The following is a 20,511-nucleotide window of genomic DNA, read 5'->3' on the forward strand; positions in this document are numbered from 1 at the left end:
AATATTTAAATTATGATTTCAGAAACATTTGTTATAAATCTTACTTTTTATCACAAGAATTAAAGTTTATCTTGGAAAATTTGTCTAGTCTGTCTTGAGTCAAGTATTACAGTGTCTTGAGCAGTAAAAAGAAAATTTATATGAGACTGAAATAATAATGAACATCTAGGACAAGTCAGTAGCAGAGTTTTGATATGGAGAAATAGATTTATGGTTGTGGTCCACAGCCACATTCACCTTAATTGCCTAGAGAAAGAATGTTTGTTGTTATGTGCCATCAAGTTGCTTGTGACTCATAGCAACCCTGTGTGCAAGAGCTCTAAACGTCGTTCTAGCCTGTGCCAATCTAGCCATCTCAAATGAACTCATTCCCACCACTCCAGCAGAATCGATCCATCTCATCAAAGGTCTTCCTCTCCTGCACTGCCCCTCCACTTTGCCAAACATGATAGCCCTCTCCAAGGACCAGTCCCTTCTTGCAACATACCCAAAGTATGTCAGATGAAGCTTCAGAATCCTTGACTCTAAGGAGCATTCTGGCTTCACCTTCTCTAGGACAAACCTGTTTGTTCTCCTAGCAGTCCATGGTATATTCAATACTTATCTCCAGCACCACAGCTCAAAGGCATCAGTTCTCTATCATCCCTGTTCATTGTCCAACTCTTTCATACATAGCACGTAATTGCGAAGACTATAGCCCAGATCAGGTGCACCTTAGTCTCCAGCCTGATGTCATTGCTCTTCAGTACTCTTGAGACGTCCCTCATAGCTGACTTTCCCAATGCAATTCGTGTCTTGGTTTCCTGGCTGCTGTTACCCAGAGTGTTGACTGTGGAGCCAAGTAAACTAAAACTGTTAACTATCTCAGTCTCTTCACCATCCATACTGATGCTGCCAGTTGGCCCCATAAATATATTAGATCTAAAAAGTTGGAAGACAGGAAAAAAGGAAGAATATGCCTTTAAATCTGACTTGACTTTCTTCCTCAGCAGGTGCATACTACATTCAAGACATAGGGGAGTGAATAGATTACATATGGACATGCTCATTTTTGAAAGTACTTAGATTGTTAGTCTTACTTTGTCTAGAATGGTGGTTTAGAAGGGTTAAAGTATAGCAAGAATTGAACTCTACAAATCCAGAGAGGTGCTATCGTGTACAGACAAATTGACTAATAGTTGCATCCTTTTATCATAGACTTTGAAGACTACGAGAAAGTTACAGTAACATATATAAGGCCTGGATAGCCACCTCAATCATAAGTTTTTGTATTTTTTTTCTATTAATTTTTGTGAGAACTTAATCTGGCCATGTTGTGCCTGTAGATGATTTATTTTCTCTCAAATCTTCAGTTAATCCTGAACATTTCAATTGGTAATGAACATTTCCCATTAGAATCAACTTGATTGTACTTTTAATAACCCTCCGATGGGTTTCAAAGGGTTCTAAGGCCATGTATCTTTGCAAGAGGTGACTCATCATCTTTCTTTTGAGCAGAAGCTGGGGAATTTGAACCTGTGGCCTTTTGGTTAGCAGCAGAACACTTTATGCCCTACACCATCAAAGCTTATAATGATGATTAAAGTTGTGTTTATAACATTTTAGAATTACCCTTCTGTAGAAAGGGTTAAGTAACATGAAAATAAAATATAATACATTTTGTTACTATATTATATGGTAAGTGAGGAATTTCTTCATATGACATTGAATTAAGTATTTGTTGTTGTGTCCTACCACGTCAAAAGTGACCCATAGCTGACCCTCCAGAGGGTTTTCAGAGGGAGTAAATTGCATGGGAGGAGATTGCTTATCATTCTCCTGTGGAGTAGCTGGTGGATTCGAACTTCATACTTTTGCATTGGCAGCATAATGTCTTACCACTTAACCACAAGAGAGCCCTTGAATTAAGAATAGAGACATAAAATGCTTCAGGTAAATTCTACTAGTTGGGCAAAACGTTGTGAGGGTCTACTACCAACTTAATATGCATTTAAATGACTTTGGTTTTCCTTTTCATGGATTGCTTATCTTGTACATTTCTTGACTACCTGGGTTCACCTTTTTCCCATGTAACACTGGCTCTCTTTGGTAGAGAATGATATGTAGAGATGGAAGTTTTTTCCCTGTTGTATGTGAAGGAAGGTCACTGCCTCTTTCATCATCTGTAGGTGAGGTGTTTCTTCGGAGAACTTCCATCTTCCTAAACTGTGAAATAATATTTGTTTGTTAAAGCCATTCACTTGTATTTCTGCTATTGCAAAACTAGATATCCAAGGCTGTGTTTAATTCAGCATCTTTTATGCTGAAGGTCTTGTTCACAAAGACATATTAGTGATTTGTTGTATGTCACAGTGTATCTACACATACATTAAAGAGAATGCCAGTACTGTAAGTAAACTAGGGAATACACTTTAAAAGGTCTATTTTGTTCTTATCTTTAGAAATATCTTATTAAGCAATGGGTACTCAAAGCAAATATTTACCTATCTGCTACAGAGATTGAACATTTGGAAGGTTTCATCATGTTGTTTTTTTTTAAATAGTGTTATATGTTACTCCATACTTTTTTAAAAATAATTTTAATGAACATTTACAGAGAATTTGGATTTCCATTCATTCATTGCTGCACTTCTCTCCCCGCCCAGCCCTCTCCCCCTGCCCCCCAGTTTGCTCCTCTTTTTCAAAAGTAAAAGAAAGACTCCCTCCCTGGTACACAATCCCCCAATCCCCCCACACCCCTCCCACCATCCCAAGTACATTCCACTATGCAACCTTAGTTGTGGACTCTTGTGATAACCATAATACCCTCTCATACATCGCTTTTAAATTATCCGTACTTTTTTTGTACACTGATTTCTCCCCGATGAAGAACATTTTTCTCTAAGATACCATTTCCCAGCATGTTATGTTAATTCTTGGATTGTACATTTTCTTTCCTAACCCCCAAATCTAAAAATGTAACTGAATATGATTTTGTGAAAGTCTACATGCAAATCCACCAAGGTCTCCATATTTAACATACACCATTTATACTTATGAGACATCCAGCAGTCTAACTGGAAACAGAGAATCTTGGGTCTAGACCTGACTGTCACTGACTAGCTCTAGGACCCTCAAAAAGAATAATATGTAAGTAAGCAAGCATCACAGCCAAACTGAAAATTGTTAAGAACATTCGGCCTTTGTCTTTACTCTTCATGAAAATAAATTAGTTTATGTGGAAGTACTTTGGAAATACACCAAATACTGCATATAGATATAGATATATAGATATAGATAGATATATATAATATTACCCTTATGGTTATAACCTCCCACTGGACAAATGAATGGTTATTTTCATTTTGTTTTCAGGAGTATTGTGATCACATCCATTAAACTCTTTTGGAGCACATTGGCTTCCTGTAGACTGAAGGCTTATATCCCCAAATTAGAATAGATTTATACTTAGGCTTCATGTTTAAGAAAATGAATTTTTTTTTATGTGTTGCTGTTCTTACACGCCATCGAATAAAGTAGGATGCATAGTGACCCTATGAAAAGTGGATCAGAGCCTGTCTTTTAGGTACTAAATTGTCTTTGGCTCACATGTTCACTTACCTAAAAGTGGGTTTTCTTTATACTGAAAACTTTATGATATTTTTCAGAAATAGTATATTTTATAAATAACACACACACATGTTAAGGGAGCAAATTACAAAATGATGTTAAAAAGTTCTGGCATAGCATATCGTATACATGTCTCATGACGTTTCCGGAAGTAACTTTTGGCCTCATTTTTCCTCATTCAGAAGTCTGAAAATATTAACAATGGTCAAGAAGTCAAGGATGGAATTCGATAATATTCCAGTGATTGTTGTTATGTGCCATCAAATCACCTGCAACCTATGGTGAGCCTATGTATAGCAGCTTTGAAGCCTGTCCTGTCCTGATCTAGTTAAGTCTCACCGATTCCAACACATCTTCCACCATTGCCCCAGTTACTGTATTAATCATCTCGTCCAGGGTCTTCCTCTCCTGTGCTGTCTCTCTACATATCTGAGCATGATGTCCTTCTCTAAGGATTGGTCCCTGCTGGCCACGTGCCCAAAGTATGTGAGACGGAGCTTCAAAATCCTAGCCTCCAAGGAGACACTTGGTTTCACCCTCTCAAAGATAGACCTGTTTGTTTTCTTTTGGCGGTCCATACTATGTCCAAGACTCTTCTCCAGCACCACAACTCAAAGGCATCGATTTTTCTTCTATAATCCTTAGTCATTGTCCAGCAAAGATCATGGACTAGATCGGGGCACCTTCGTTTTTAAGTTGACTTCGTTGTTTTTCAGTACTCTAGAGAGGTCCCTAACAGCAGATTTTCCCAATGAAATTCATCTTTTGATTTCCTAACTGCTGGTGCCAAGAGTGTTGATTGTGGACCCAAACAAGCTAAATTAACAACCTCAATCTCTTCTCCATCTATCATGGAGCAGCCAATTAGCCCAGTGGTGAGAATCCTTGTCTTCTTGATGTTGAGCTTCATCAGAATATTCAGGTGTTGAATATTAATTCCATTGATTATAAAATAAACAATTGAATCTATATGCTTGCTCTGGGGCAGTTCATGGCAAGTCATGACAAGCAGTGGAGTTTCTAGTAGCTAATGCATATACACTTGGGTAGATTCCTTTGGAGATGGGAGGAAAGATCCAGCATGGGTTGATCAGCTGTTTTCTATGTTCTAGGGTCTCAAGGTACTGGCCCCACATGAAGCTGGTAGGCCAGATTGTGAGGGTGCAGACATGCTCTGGCTTGCCCCTTCAGAGCCTGCCTCAGTTAACCAGGAAGCAGGAGAGATAAAACCAAAACTGTCCTACTCACCTGGCAAAGGTTGGGTGCAGCTGAGTGCTGTGGCCTGATGACTAGCCAGACAGCAGGGCTGAGTACTCAGGCCTGTAGGCTGCTTACGTCACATGCCCACTCATTTTCTGAACTAAAGTCAGCTGCCCTGGGTATAGCTGTTTCCAGGGCCAAAAATGTTTCTTCTGACACTGGAGGAAGAAGTTGACGGAGTAGGAAGGAATCATGCAATCATGCTGGGTAAAGTAGATGCTTTAGGAACTTCAAAACAGACAGTGAAGTGGCTGCTGTTGGGTCACAGGCTCCTACCAAAAGGAGGGTGTGGTGCTATGTGCCATGGTGTCAGAACTAATAACTCTGTATCTCTCTGTTTCTCAGGCAGCCTGGGAATCAGCAGGCATGAATTGAAGTTTGTAGCTCATAGACAACAAGGAAGATAGAAAGAAAACCCAGGGGGAAGGAGAAGACCCATGGAGAAGGAAGAACAATTGTAGATCCAACAGCTGTTTGGAGTCTCTGGGCTCAGGGAAAATTTAAGGTCTCATTTAAAGAGCTTTCATCTGATTAAGTCAGGCCCATTTAGGATAATTTCCCTTTTGATTAGCTTAAAGTCAACTGATTAGGGAATTTAATTACATCTTCAAAATCCCTTCAGAGTAGCACCTAGAGATTCATATTTGATTGCTTAATTGAGAGAAGGGGGAATATGTGCATGCGTGCATGCGTGTGTGTGTGTGTGTGTGTGTGTGTGCGCGCGCGCGCGTGTGTTTGGGTGCTACAAAATGGCTGTTGTCCTCCAATTCTTGGGAGAAAATATGGCTAAACTAAGCTAATAGGAAACATAGGTGAAAGGGAATTTTGTAGATTACAGCTCGGCCTTAACTCATCCTGGTGTTATCTGTGCAAGGAAAGGAAGAAGAGTTAACAAAGAGACATTTAATAATATTTATAGCATATCTAGAGCTTGAGCCTCATGATTTTCATATCTATATGTGAAAAAAGGAATCTTCACATCATGCTTGGGAGGGTGGAGGGACAGCACAGGAGGGGAAGGCCCTCTATGAGATGGATTGATTCGGTGACTGGGATAATCGGGATGGGAGTGTCAGAGACAGTGCGATTGGCACAGGACAGAGCGGAGTTTAGGGCTGTTGTACATAGGGTCGCTATGAGTCACAAGCAACTCGACGGCACATAACAACAACAACAACAATATTTGTTATCATTCAGTGAGACAAAAAAAATAAAAAAAAGAAGAAGAAAGAAGTGTACAGAAAAGCACAGATACATTTGGCAACAGAAATGTTGATGTTTCACTTTTGTAAAACACATTTGCATCAAAGGTATCTGGTCCCATTTCAAAACGCTCTCCTTGCTGTTGAGTTAGAATCATCTGACAGCTGTTTTGGAGGTTGTAAATTTCACAGACAAAGGTGCTGATCTTTCTTCACTGGAGCCACTGGAGGATTTGAATCACCAGAGAGATACTGTCTTTGGGTTGACAGTGCAACTATGCACTACACCACCAGAGCTTAAAACTTTGAAAATCAGTATTGTTAAAGTAAGACTCAAAGCTCTTAATATGCCACTTATGAGCCTATAAGAGCTGAAACTAGCAAAGTGATAAGGTTTTCTAAGATAGCCATTGTTAAGTAGAGCACCACTTTACTCCAAAGACGACCATGATCATGTTGTTGTTGTTGTTGTTGCTGTTGTTAAGTGCCACTGAGTAATAGACAACTCATAGTGACCCTATGAATGAAAGACCTAAATACTTGTATAACTTTGATCATTTCTCCAAGTTCATAGAGTTTCCAGAGGCAAACTGTTTCAGAAGTGGATGCCACTCCTGCTTCCAAACTTGTTTTAGTCAGGGAGCTCCACCAAACACTGTCCACCATGGGTGACCATTATCACACTTGACACATCAGTGTCACAGTGTTCAGCGTCACAGCAACCACGAGTTACCTCTGTACAGCAAATGGACTTATCAGTGCTGTGCCACTCAGAAGAATGTTTGACCAAAACCAATTAAAACCAGGCCTGAGGGCAGCAGATTAAAATCACCCACCTTTGACTTGGTAGCATAACTTTGTATCCACTAGGCCAACAGAGCTTTTTCTCTATGTAGGTGCTATTGTTGTTAAGTGCCATCAACTTGTAGACAACTCATAGTGACCTTGATCATAGACAACAATTTATTGAACTCATTCTTCCTAAATGGGTCAAGAAAAAATAAGCCTGGATGGACTTGGGGGCTATTACTCATCTTCTGACTTCAGCCAAATCTTATAGAAATATAAAAGCAGGTTAATTTATAATTTTTACTGTCTGATTCTTTTTTTTGTCTGATTCTTCATATATAAAAAAAATTACAAACCTTTCTGTCAAAAGGAAGGTCATTTATTGTGTTTCAAAGCTTTCAAAGTTTGAGAGTCTTGTGGAGGGGAAAAAATCCTAAGAACAGACATGGGGATCCAGGAGGTGTGTGACCAATAGTCTTCAAACTGACTGTTGATCAAGTCATCCTAGTCCTTTGAATCATGTTCCTTCACTATTAATAAAAATAACGAGACTGAATTTCTAACACTAATATATTTCATTTAGGTTTTGTGCTTTTTATCTCAGAAAATTTTGTTTGGATCTCTTTCACAGCTGACCATTTATTTTATTTAGCACTGTTGTCTTTTGCATCTTTTTCAACATTTTTAAGATGCAAGTGTGTGTGTGTGTAATTTATAGGATAGCTGAGTTGATCTTCACAGTTGTTGCCATGTTCAAGCCCATTATCTCATATTATTTCATTGATGGTCTTCTTAATTTTCAACGGTCCTCTATTTTACCATGCATTTAGAAAAAAAAAGAAAACAAACCCACAAACAACCCACAAAGATTCTCACCATTGGCCTGATTGACAGCATCGTGATAGACGGTGAAGAGATTTAGATTGTTAACAGCTTTAGTTTACTTGTCTCCACAACCGACACTCTTGGTACCAGCAGCCAGGAAATCAAAAGATGAATTGCATTTGGAAAATCAGCTGTAAGAGATCTCTCCAGAGTACAGAAGAGCAACAATGTCAGTCTGGAGACTAAGGTGCACCTAATACAGGCCATGGTCTTTATAATTACTTGCTATGCATCATAAGAAAGCTAGACATCTTCAAGGATATGAACATGTACGGCTAAGCACAATTGATAACAGTGCATCTAAATTCCAAAATAAATCTCCATAATAGTCTATGTGTTTCCTACTGCCAAGGGGGCCCTTTAGAGTAGTGAGAGAAGACATTCACCCTGAAACCCACAGCGTCCCTTTTCAGCAGGAAGTAGCTAAGAGAATATGCCATCCCCTTTTCCTTATGAATCAGAGTGAAGTCTCTCTCAGGGAGGAGTGATAGGTGATGGCAAGGGACACACTGACAAAGTATTTTTAGTGAAGTATTTTTATGTATATAAGGATTTAATTTTAGAAGGTCCATCCATCTAGTTTATTTCCTACTGCTTGTGCATTTTGAATCCAGTTTGGTAGCCACTTATGCCATAAATTAGGGCACCTACATACGTCCCTCTATTTTTTATTATCTTTAAAATTTTAGGCTTTGTTAAGTAGTCTTTTTGGTTGGAAGTAGAAATATGAAACCCATAGCCTTGAAAGAGTGACAAAATATATATCATAAAAGACTGTTTTGATGAAGGCAGAAAAGATGTCACATCATACATTTGCAAGAAAATTTTATGTTCCTTCCCGTTTTGGTTTCTTGTATAAGGCAGGATGAATAAGAGGTGATAAAGTATTGGAAATTATTTTTAAAAATCCTTTCCTTGTGCCTTGATTTGTTTTCAAATAGAAGAAGTAATATAAAAGACACCATCATGAAAAAAAAAAGAAACAACAAACTCACACACACAACATTAAAAACAATAAAATCCTTTGACATATTTCCCTCAAGTCTCAGGAAGGGGAATAAAAATCCTTATTGTCTTGTGAGTGGTCATTTTCTTTTGAAAACATGAGGTGAAAGACTGAGATTCTCATTATTATAAATGTTTAGCTAACAAAGTTGGTTAAATATGTTTAAGTAAATCTATGAAATGAAGAGGAAGAATGAATAATAGATTAATGGCAGCTCTTTGGAGGCAAGGATTTTTAACTCCTTATATATTTTGGGCATGTTGCCAGGAGGGATCAGTGCTTGGACATCATGCTTGGAAGGATAGAGGGACAGTGCAAGAGAGGAAGACCCCAGATCAGATAGATAGACACAGTAACTGGGGTAAGGAGAATAGGCGTCTCAGAGATCATGAGGTTGGCTCAGGATAGAGCTGGATTCAGCATCTTTATCTATAAGGTCGCTATGAGCCAGAGTTGACTCAATAGCGTATAACAACAACCAAGCATGTCAAGTTTACAAGGTTAAGAGGTTTGCCTTTATTCCTCCTCATATTTCTAGATTCTCATAGAAGGTTTTGCTCAGTATCTTAAATTGGATTCTTTGGAGAAGGAAAACCAGTCAAGCATATATGTATATGCATGACTGTGTTATTGTTAGTTGTCTTTGAGTCTAAATAATAGCATAACAGAATGAAGCCCTGTTCAAACCTCTCTCTGCTGTGCTTAAACCCATTTTAGCAGAAACTGTTAATTCATCTCCTTGAGGATTTTCTCTTTGTTCAGTGACCTTCTAGTTTCAGCTACCCATTGTCAGTTACAATCTGGACCTATTAATAATCACATAAAATAAAGTATCCAACTTTAAGATGCATGTGAAGTAATTGAAAAAGACCATGGCTTAAATAAGAGTTACCTTAGTCTTTAAATTGACATTATTGTTTCTTAACACCTTAGGGAGGAACTTAACAGTAAATTTACCCAATAAATTTATGAAATGTGCCTTTTGACTGTGGGCAAGGATGTTCAGCTCCTTTGCTTCAGCATGTTTTCCTTCTGCTTTTGGCTTTTCGATTCTCCAGTGCAATTTTTAGACCCTCTTCTGATATCCATTTCATTTATTTTCTTTCTCCTCTGTTTCTGTAATGACCTTTTTGATTTCTTCATTGATGATATCCTTGATATCATCCCACAACCCATCTGGTCTTTGATCATTGGTGTTCAATGCTTCAAACTTATTTGTATGATGATCTTGAAATTCAGATGGAGTTGATTCAAGATCCTATCATGATTCCTGTGAGGTTATTTTCCTTTTCTTCAGCCTCAATTTGATCTTGCATATGAGCAATTGATGATCTTACCCAGAGTCTGCCCCTGGCCTCATTTTCACTGGTGATTCTGAGCTTCACCAATGATTTCTTCCACAAATGTAGTCAATCTGATTCCTATACAACACATCAGGTGAGATCCATGTAACATCATCATTTGTGTCTTCTGAGACAGGTATTTGCAATGAATTAATTATGAATGCAAAATTCAAACATTCTTTCCAGCCTCATTTCTATCAACAAGCCTAGAGTACTCTTTGGAGTCAAGAATGAAGAGGTTTTGCCTCATATACTTTGGATGTGTTGCTAGGAGGTGCTATTCCTTGGAAAAAGACATGATTCTGGGAAGGGTGGAGGGTCAGTGAAGGAGAGAAAGATCCTCGACCAGGTGGATTGATGTGGTGACTGCTGCAATGGTCTCTTGTGTGTCAGTAGGTGCGAGGATGGCACAGTATAGAACAGGGTTAAGATCTTACGTTCACAGAGTTGCTATGAGTTGCACTCAACTCGACAGCACCTAACAACAACAACAAGCATGTTGATTTGGATCCAAGCAAGATAAACTGTTGAGAACTTCAGTCTTTTCACTGTCATGATACTGCTTTTTGGCCTAGGGGGTGAGGATTTTTGTCTTTTGACGTTGATATGCAATCTATATTGAAGGCTGTAGTCCTTGATCTTATGCAGAAAAGCATTTTAAGTCCTCTTCACCTCAGCAAGCAAGATTATATTATCTGCATAATGCAGGTTGTTGATGAATCTTCCTCGAATCCTGTATGTAAATATTGCAATTATGATAAAGGAAGCAGAGGAAGAAGTTTGGGGAGCCATCTTTTTGGAGGATCTACTGGATATAAGACAGAGAGATGTAGCATCAGAAAACAAAAGAAACAGGAGGATCATTCTTTCCTCTGCTTTTCATTTCAATGAATGAGATTTCCTAAAATGAAGGAGATGAGGCTTTTAAACAGCTTTGAATCCATGGGAAAAGTCATACCATGTAAGTATGTGACTTTTAAATTATGTTTTTTTAAATATTTTACTGGGTTTCAATCAAGTACTTGATGCTTTATGCCATCATTCACATACACTGTAGTTTCTATAATTAATCACCATTGATAACTACGCCTTTTATCACACCGCTTCATCAATGTACATTGCTTAGTCCTTATCCATTCACTGTCAATCTCTGCTGTCCCAATGATTTCCCCTTTTTCTTCTGCCTCTCTTCTTTTTCTCCCCCTTTTCATCAGTTATAAATCTCTTTTTCCTATTTGTTAATTACAACACCATATTGTCCTTATTTTGATTCTTTCCAATTGATCCTCCCTTGTGCTAGTACTTTACAGTGTTCATTATCTGCACATTCTATTTCTGTTCCCCCTCTCCTCAGCTCACCCTTGAGTTGCCCCCCTATTTCTACAGTAGTGGCATTATGTAGTATTTATCCTTTTGTGACTGAGTTAGTTCACTTAAATGAATGCCTTCTAGACTCTCCCATGCTGTATAGTAGTGGTTCATGAATACATCATTGTTCTTTAGTGCTGCAAAGTGTTCCATTGTGTGAACATACTGTTTTCTCTTTCTGTTCTTTTGTTGATGGACATTTGGGCTGTTCCCATTTTCTTGCTGTTGTGAACAATACTGCGATGAATATTAAGTGTATATATCTCCATTCTGCTCTGATTTATTTTGGGGCGACCTACTGGTAAGGAGCTGTGCTGTCAACCCAAAGGCACATGGTTCGAATTCACTTTCTGCTCCACAGGAGAAAGAATGGGGAGTGTCCTCCCATGTGATTCACTGCCTTTGAAAACCCACTGGAGGGCCATCTATGGGTTGGTTCTGACTTGATGGTACATGACAACTATATATTCATTGTAGTGGGATAGCTGAATGATATGAGAATCTATATTCACCTTTTTGAGGAAACACTATAGTGTTTGTACCATTTTACAATCCCACCAGCAGCACATAAGAGTTCCAATCTTTTTGCAACCTCATCAATATTGTTAAGACACAAATGTCTGCTACTGTGGAATATGTTTATTATCCCTGGAATGTTTTTCTTTTAACTGAAGGAACAAACCTTACTGAAGGGATTAATATCTAAAACCAGGTGTCACTGATTATGGATAGTCAGTAAAGATGATTATGATTGAGGATGATGATGATGATGGTAAAATCTAGTTTTGTCTCCATTAGTAAGCAAATCATGACTCATTTTTAAAGAATTACAAATGGTCCTATAGGAAGTAGCCTAAAATGTAGAAACAAAATTTTAAAGACACATGTGTCTCTGAAAGTCAGCTGGTTAATCTGGCGGGATAGCTGGCATCTCCATGGCAGTGTTTCTTGGTGGAAGCCAGGCAAGGGAGGTTTCTGGGGTCTTTTTCATAGTGCATTACTGTTCTTGTTACCCTTCAAAGTGGGTGGGCAGCCCTGACCCTTAGAGTTAGGGTAAGAAATGGTGGGGTGGAGCCTGTGGAGCTGCTGAAGGGGCTAAATTAAAATTCTGTAATTGTTCTTGGTGAAACATTCTTCTAGGTCCTGTAACCCTGGTATACCTACTTGCTGTACAGAGGTAACTCGTGGTTGCTGTGAAGCTGAACACTGTGACCCTGATGAGTGAAATGGAGAATGGCTACCCATGGCGAACAGTGTTTGGTGGAGCTCTCTGATTAGAACAAGCTTGGAAACAGGAGTGGCATCCATAATAGCTTGTCCCTGGAATAGCTTGCCTCTGGAAACCCTATGAACCTGGAGAAAGGACTAAAGCTATACAGGTGTCCAGGTGTTGAGGACTTTTGTTCATAGGGTCACTATGAGTCGCTTACGACTTGATGGCACTTAACAACAACAACAACAACTACATGTGTCTGTATCATTTTTATTTTAATTTTTAAACTATCTTCCTCTCATCTGTGTATATTGTAATGCTTGAACATTCAAAAAGATTTTAAATGAAAAACCATTTTGCTTTTCCTAACTAAACACAATACTTTACTTTGCTTCCTAGATTCCTTTCTTTTTCTCTTCTGAGCCTCTAGGTGTCTCCCTAAATTCAGAATTTTTCTAATTCTCTGAAATTATGTTTAAAATAATGTTCAGTCTGTAGACTCATAGGTGTGATATACCTTCTCAGGAAAAGTATGTGTTTAATAATCTACTGAGATGTCTTAATGCCATCATTTGTGATGGTGATTCACGGTCAATAAATCCAAAGGCTAAGAGTTCATAAATTCTTCTGCATATTGTGCCAGAATGATTAGTTCATTAGCAACAAAGCTAGAATATGACCTTGAATATGAGATTAATATTGAGTTATAGTCAATAAGTCCATTGACTCTCTTCAAGCTATTAATTCTACATGGATTGTTTTTACTGCACTCCAGCCTCTTACATATATACCTTTTCTTTGCCATTTATCTTGAGAGCAAGCCATACTGTGAAAGGAATTTACACACAGAAAATATAGTATGTAAATTTCCATGGAGTACTAAAGAAAAAGAAATTTAGATGATGCAGAATTTAAGAACTTCTTCCAAGATTTTTCTAATAGCTTATTGATTCTGCAATCATGGGTAAATAGTAATTCAGATGAATTTATGATAATAAAGGCTTTATTGACTATCACTTGTTAAATTTGAATCCATTACTACTTTTGGGAAAATTAAAATATAAAGATGCTATTGTATGCCTTTGAGCTGTGGTGTTGAAGAGTATTGAATATACCATGTTGTTGTTGTTATGTGCCATCGAGTCGTTTCCGACTCATAGCGACCCTATGCACAGCAGCTCTAAACCCTGCTCTATCCTGCGCCAACCGCACCGCCTCTGACACACCCATCCCGATTACCCCAGTCACCGAATCAATCCATCTCATAGAGGGTCTTCCCCTCCTGCGCTGTCCCTCCACCCTCCCAAGCATGATGTCCCTCTCCAAGGACCCGTCCCTCCTGGCAACATGTCCAAAGTATGTCAGACGAAGCCCCAGAATCCTTGCCTCCAAGGAGCAGCTTGGCTGTTGAAAAAACAAACAAGTTTGTCATGGAGAGGGTGAAGCCGGCCTGCTCCTTGGAGACAAGGATTCTGAAGCTTCTCTGACATACTTTGGACATGTTGCAAGGAGCGGTCAGTCCATGGAGAGAGACGTCATGCTTGGGAGTGTGGAGGGACAGCGCAGGAGAGCAAGACCCTCGATTAGATAGATGGATTGAATGACTGGGGTAATGGGGTAGATGTGTCAGAGATGGTGAGATTGGCACAGGATAGGACAAAGTTTAGGGCTGTTGTACGTAAGGTCGCTTTGAGATGCAGATGACTTGACAGCACATAACAACAACAACAACATTGTATTTTTACAGAGTTACATGTAGTCAATATGCATTACTTATATTGCTAGTAAAGTAACTAGACCAATTGGCAACATCGTGATAGATGGATGAAGGATGAAGTTGTTATCACCTTCATTTTACTGGATTCACAGTCAACACCTGTGACAGCAGCAGTCAAGAAATCAAAATACATGTTGCTTTGGAGAAATTGGCTGTCAAGAACCTTGCCAAGTTCTAAAGAGCAAAGATATCAGTTTAAAGATTAAGGTGTGCTTAATCCAAGCCATGGTATTTTCAATTAATATCTATGCATCTAAAAGTTCGACGATGAATAAGGAAGCTTTAAAAAAAAAAACAACAATCAATGCCTTTAAATTGTGGTGTTGGCAAAGAATATTGAATACACCATAGATTGTGAAAAGAACAAACAAATTTATCTTGAAGGATGTGAGACCAGAGTGCTCTTTACTTTGAGAATATTTTCAGAAGAAACCAGTGTTTGGAGAGAGATGTGGGGAACAGAGGAGGACCAAAGAAAGAGAGGAAGACCCTCAATGAAATGGATTGATACGGTGGCTACCACAATGAGTTTATGAATGACAGAGATTGTATGATAGGGCATTGTTCATATCTGTTCACAGGAATGCTATGAGTTGTAGTCAAGTAAAGGGCACCCAACAACAACATGTAACCAATATGCATTATGTATATTACTAGCAAACTGACATTTTCGTTGTTTAATTTTGTGACTGGAAACCTCAGCCTAAAGCTTGCTAAAGGTTGTGGAAGACGAGGGTATTCTCAGATCTTCTGGACTTAATTTATTTGACTTTCAATTTCTGTTCTGTTGCTCCCCTTAGTTTTGTGATCTTCATCAGATTTTCTGATCATCAGAGCAATGCTAGTGACTGTTTCCCATCACATAGACTTAGTGCAATCTAAAGAATTAGTTTTTCAATTTATCTGCCTCTATCATCTTTGCTTTGGTTTAAGGCACTAATGCTTCTAGAAATGTTTCTAGAACTTCTAGAACTGTAAATATGTCTGAGAAAAGCCCAATAAGAAATTGAATATTTTCATGTATTTCTAATTATATTAAGTAAGAGACCCATTGTTGATTCTGTGCAAATTGTGGTTCTGGCCAGATCCAGGGAGAGACATTTGTTTTGTATTGTGTCTTTTACTAAAGTTTTTATATTGAAAGAGAAATAATAATAGAGCCCAACTTAATTGCTTGTTGTAAAGAGTATATGAGATATTGCATGTAGAGTGTTTTGCTTTATACAACTATAAAAAAAGCAAGAGTCACATTGGGCTAGGTTTTTCTTGCTTTATCGGTTCCACAAAGGAAACTGTCTCCATCAACAACACAAAACAAATTCCCATAAGGGCAGACATGTCTTTCAAGTTTCTGCACCTCTTTCTACTCATTTAAATAACACCAATTTTACTGCTTTATTGGGCTCAAAATCTGATGTAATAGCTTATAGACCACACAGAACCATATTAGGGAAGTCAAAGGCTATATAATTCATGTTAGTAATAGAATACAATCACTCATTAAAGCTTCCAAAATGTGTTTGCAGGCACCTTAGTCTTGAGCCAATCTTATAAAGCTTATAAATCTTTAGGCCAATCTTATAAAGCTCTCCATAATGCCAATTATGGCTGTTCTCTTCCAGTCCTCTAACAAACTTGAACAAAGGTCTCTTAGCTCTGGTCCAATGGTGTAACAGTCCCAACATCTCTTCTATCTCAAGTCAGGTCTCTGGTTCTACATTATGGCTGTTATAGCTGTTACTCTTGCAAGTTCTGGCCCCAAAAGACGCATTGCATTCTCTTGCTGCTTCTTTGCTGGTGGTCTATTCTCCAGTTTGCCACTGAGTCCGCTCAATTTCATGGTAAGACTAGCCAATTCCCTAGTGGATAGGCTAATAGACCCTATTCACATTCCCACCCATGTACATGGCAAAGTCAGACTCAATGACTAAGAAGGTCATTTTGAATGATAAACTGTCAACACCACAACAACAAAGACCAAAAGCCAATTAATGTTTGCCATTGTAATTACTAGTAAGATTGGACTTCTTTAAATTACAGAGGACCAAGTTCTCCTGATTCAAGCCAATGTCTTTACAATCATTTGCTATGCATCTGAGAGTTGGACAGTGAATAAGGATGACACAGTAAAAATTGATGCCTTTGAACTGTCATGTTGGAGAAGAGTATTGAATATCCAGTGAAATACCAAAAGCAGAAATGGATATGTCTTGAAGAAAGTGCAGCCAAAATGCTTCTTGGAGACAAAGATGACAAAGTTTTGTCTCACATAATTTGACTACATTGAGAGAGAAGCTATTCTTTTAAGAGGGACATCATGATTTGAAAAGTATAGGGTTGATGAAAGAGGAGAAGTCTCAATCAGATGGACTGGCACAAGGACTGCAGTTGTTATTGTTGTTATGTGCCGTCGAGTTGTTTGCAACTCATAGCGACCCTATGCACAACAGCCCTAAACTCTGCTGTATCCTGTGCCAATCTCACCATCTCCAACACACCTACCCCAATTATCCCAATCACTGAATCAATCCACCCCATAGAGGTTCTTCCTCTCCTGCACTATCCCTCCACCCTCTGAAGCATGACATCTTTCTCCAAGGACTGGTCCCTTCTTGCAACAAGTATGTCAGATGGGGCTTCAGAATTCTTGCCTCCAAGGATTGCCTTCACCCTCTCCACAACAAACTTATTTGTTCTCCTAGCATTCCATCATATATTCAATACTCTTCTCCAACACCACAGCTCAAAGTCATCAATTTTCCTTCTATCATCCCTAGTCATTGTCCAGCTCCCTGAAACATAGCAAGTGATTGCAGAGACCATGGCCTGTATCAGGTGCACCTTAGTCTCCAGAGTGACACTAGGAGGCAGTCGTAAGAACAGAGTAAGGAAACACTGCATAGTTCAAAATTGGGAAGGGAGTATGCCAGGGATGCATCCTATCTCCATACCTTTTCAACCTATATGCAGAACAGATTATCTAGGAGGATGGGCTGTTTAACGAGAAGTGTGACATCAGGATTGGAGGAAGATTCATCAACAATCTGCGTTATGCAAATGACACAACCCTGCTTGGAGTTTTCCTCCCTCTATCCTCGTAAATAATTCTGAAATGAATATGAGTGTACATATATCTGTTCATGTCATAACTTTTGTTTCTTTGTAGCCCTTAGGGGAAGAGGACTTAAAAAAAAAACCCAACCACAGCAGAATATACATAAAAAACCAAACAACCTAACAAAATGCATTAGACCCAAAATAATAGCAACACAACAGTTGATATGTATACCATCAAGTTGGAACTGACTCAAAACTGACCATCCAATGGTTTTACAAAGGCAATAAACTGACTTTTGCCCTTGAAATGCTAGTAGCCAGTTTGGCAAAGATATAATTAGATTGATTGTGATTACTTGGCCTAGAGAAATCTCCACAAAATTATATAAGAACATAGAAAAACAAAACAAGCAAAAAACATTAACAAAAACATTGCTATTGAATAGATGCTGATTTACAGTGACTCCGTGTGCGATAAATTAGAAGTGTGTTCTCTGAGGTTTTCAAAGGCCAATTTGTGTTTTTTGTTTGTTTGTTTATTTATTTATTAAATGATACTAGGCCTTTCTTTCAAGGTTTCTCTGAATGAACTCTCCAATTCTAATGCACCATCTGAGGAACTAATTAAAAAGAAAAAAACAACAACACAGAGACAATTTGACTAGTTTGTTTTAGAGTCCATAATGATCCACTGTAATCTTGTGTTTCAGAGTAGAAATGTGCTCCTTAGAATTTTCAGTGACTGATTTTTATAGAAGTAGATATCAAGTCTTCCTTCTAAAGTACATCTGGGTACACACAAAATGTTAATATTTGACTTTCAGCCAAATGCTCTATTTTGTACTAGGTAGGACCAAGAACATACAAAGAGTTTCTATTTTGCTCTCTGAGAGAAATGAAAGCTTCAAAGAGAACACATGAGAAGTCTACACAATAGAAGATATTCATGGAAGAATAAGGAAGCAGGATTTGTTGGGAAAGAGGAATGACTTACATTAGTGAATCATGAAACTCATGATAGGAGATAAAGTTGAAAATGTAAGGGAAGAAATCTATTACATATTAAAAATCTTTGTTGTTGTTGCTGTAATGTGCCATTGAGTCACTTGCGGATTATAGTGACCCTATATACAAGAGCCCTAAACACTGCTCTATCCTGTGCCATCCCCACTGCCTCCGACACACCCATCCCAATTACCCCAGTCTCTGAATCAATCCACCTCATAGAGGGTCTTCCACTCCTGCGCTGTCCCTCCACCCTTCTAAGCATGATATCCCTCTCCAAGGACCAGTCCCTCCTGGCAACATGTCCAAAGTATGTCAGACAAAGCTCTAGAATCCTTGCCTCCAAGGAGCAGCCTGGTTTAACATTCTCTAGGATGAATCTGTTTGTTTTCCTAGCAGTCCATGGTACATTCAATACTTTTCTCCAGCACCACAGCTCAAAGGCATCAATTCTTCTTCTATACTCCCTAGCCATTTTCCAACTCTCTGATGCATGACAAGTGATTGCAAAGACCATGGCCTGTATCCAACGCACCTTAGTCTCCAGAATGACACCATTGCTCTTCAGTACTTTGGAGAGGTCCCTAACAGCAGACTTTCTCATCACAATACGTCTTTTAATTTCCTAGCTTCTGTTGCCAAGAGTGTTGACTGTGAAGCCAAGCAGACTAAAGTTGTTAACAATCTCAATCTCTTCACCATCCATCCTGCTGCTGCCAATTGGTCCAGTGGTGAGAATCTTTGTCTTCTTGATATTTAGCCTCAATTCATATTGAAGGCTGCAGTCCTTGACCCTCTGCAGCAAGTGCTTCAGGTTCCCCTGAGTTTCAGCAAGCAGGGTTGCAAAATCTGCATAACGCAGAATGGTGAAAAAACCTCCAACAAACCCGAACCCCACACTTATCCTCATAGAGGCCAGCCTCCTGGATAATCTGTTCTACATACGGGTTGAAAAGGTATGGAGATAGGACACATCCCTGTCATACACCCTTCCCAATTTTGAACCTGGCAGTGTTTCCTTGCTCTGTTCTCATGACTACCTCTTGGCCCAAGTATAGGTTTAGCATTAGCACAATCAAGTGTTCTGGGATTTCTATTCTTCTCAGAGTCAGCCACAGTTTGTTATGATCCACACAGTCAAACGCCTTTGTATAATCAATGAAGCACAGATAGACGTTATTCTGGTATTCCCTGCTTTCACCTAAGATCCATCTGACATCAGCTACAATATCCCTGGTACCATGGCCCCTTCTAAACCCAGCAGTTCTCTGCTGATGTGCTGTCCCAGTCATTTTTGGACAATCTTCAGTAGAATCTTGCTTGCATGTGAAATGAATGACACTGTTCTGTAGTTTCCACACTCTGTGGGTCACCCTTCTTTGGAATGGGAACAAATATAGATCTCTTCCAGTCAGTTGGCCAAGTGGTTGTTCTCCAGATTTCTTGGCACAGCTTGGTGAGTACATCCAGGGCAGCATCCATTAGCTGAAATACGTCAATTGGTATAACATCTATTCCTGAGGTCTTATTTTTTGCTATTTCCTTCAAAGCAACTTGAACTTCTTCCTTCATCACCATAGGCTCTTGCTAATATGTTATTTCATTAAATTCTTCAGTGTCTGCCAATTCCAGTGACTCAGTATATTCTTTCCATCTTTTTTATTACTTTCTGGATCATTTAACATTCTTCCTAAAGCATCCTTGATTATAGCAATTTGAGGTTTGAATTTGTTCTTCAGTTCCTTGAGCTTAAGAAATGCTGAACAAAAATCTTACTGTAGACTATTATTTTAAGAGTTTGTTTCCTCCTAGTAGCTAGTGGATTTTTAGTAGAAGATACGTGCCTATTATTGAAGGAGTCAGATAATTGTTTTCTTTTTGAGCTATCACACTTTTCCACTTGTATACTTCTATAAATAAGTTGTAAATTATGAATAATAGTTTTCTCAGATGCCAAGGAAGTAGGGGACACAGGAAAGTATTTTGCATTTCTTTTT

Source organism: Elephantulus edwardii, unplaced genomic scaffold (assembly GCF_000299155.1).
Source record: "Elephantulus edwardii isolate Elephantulus edwardi_28Jun2011 unplaced genomic scaffold, EleEdw1.0 scaffold00017, whole genome shotgun sequence".
Classification (NCBI taxonomy): Eukaryota; Metazoa; Chordata; class Mammalia; order Macroscelidea; family Macroscelididae; genus Elephantulus; species Elephantulus edwardii.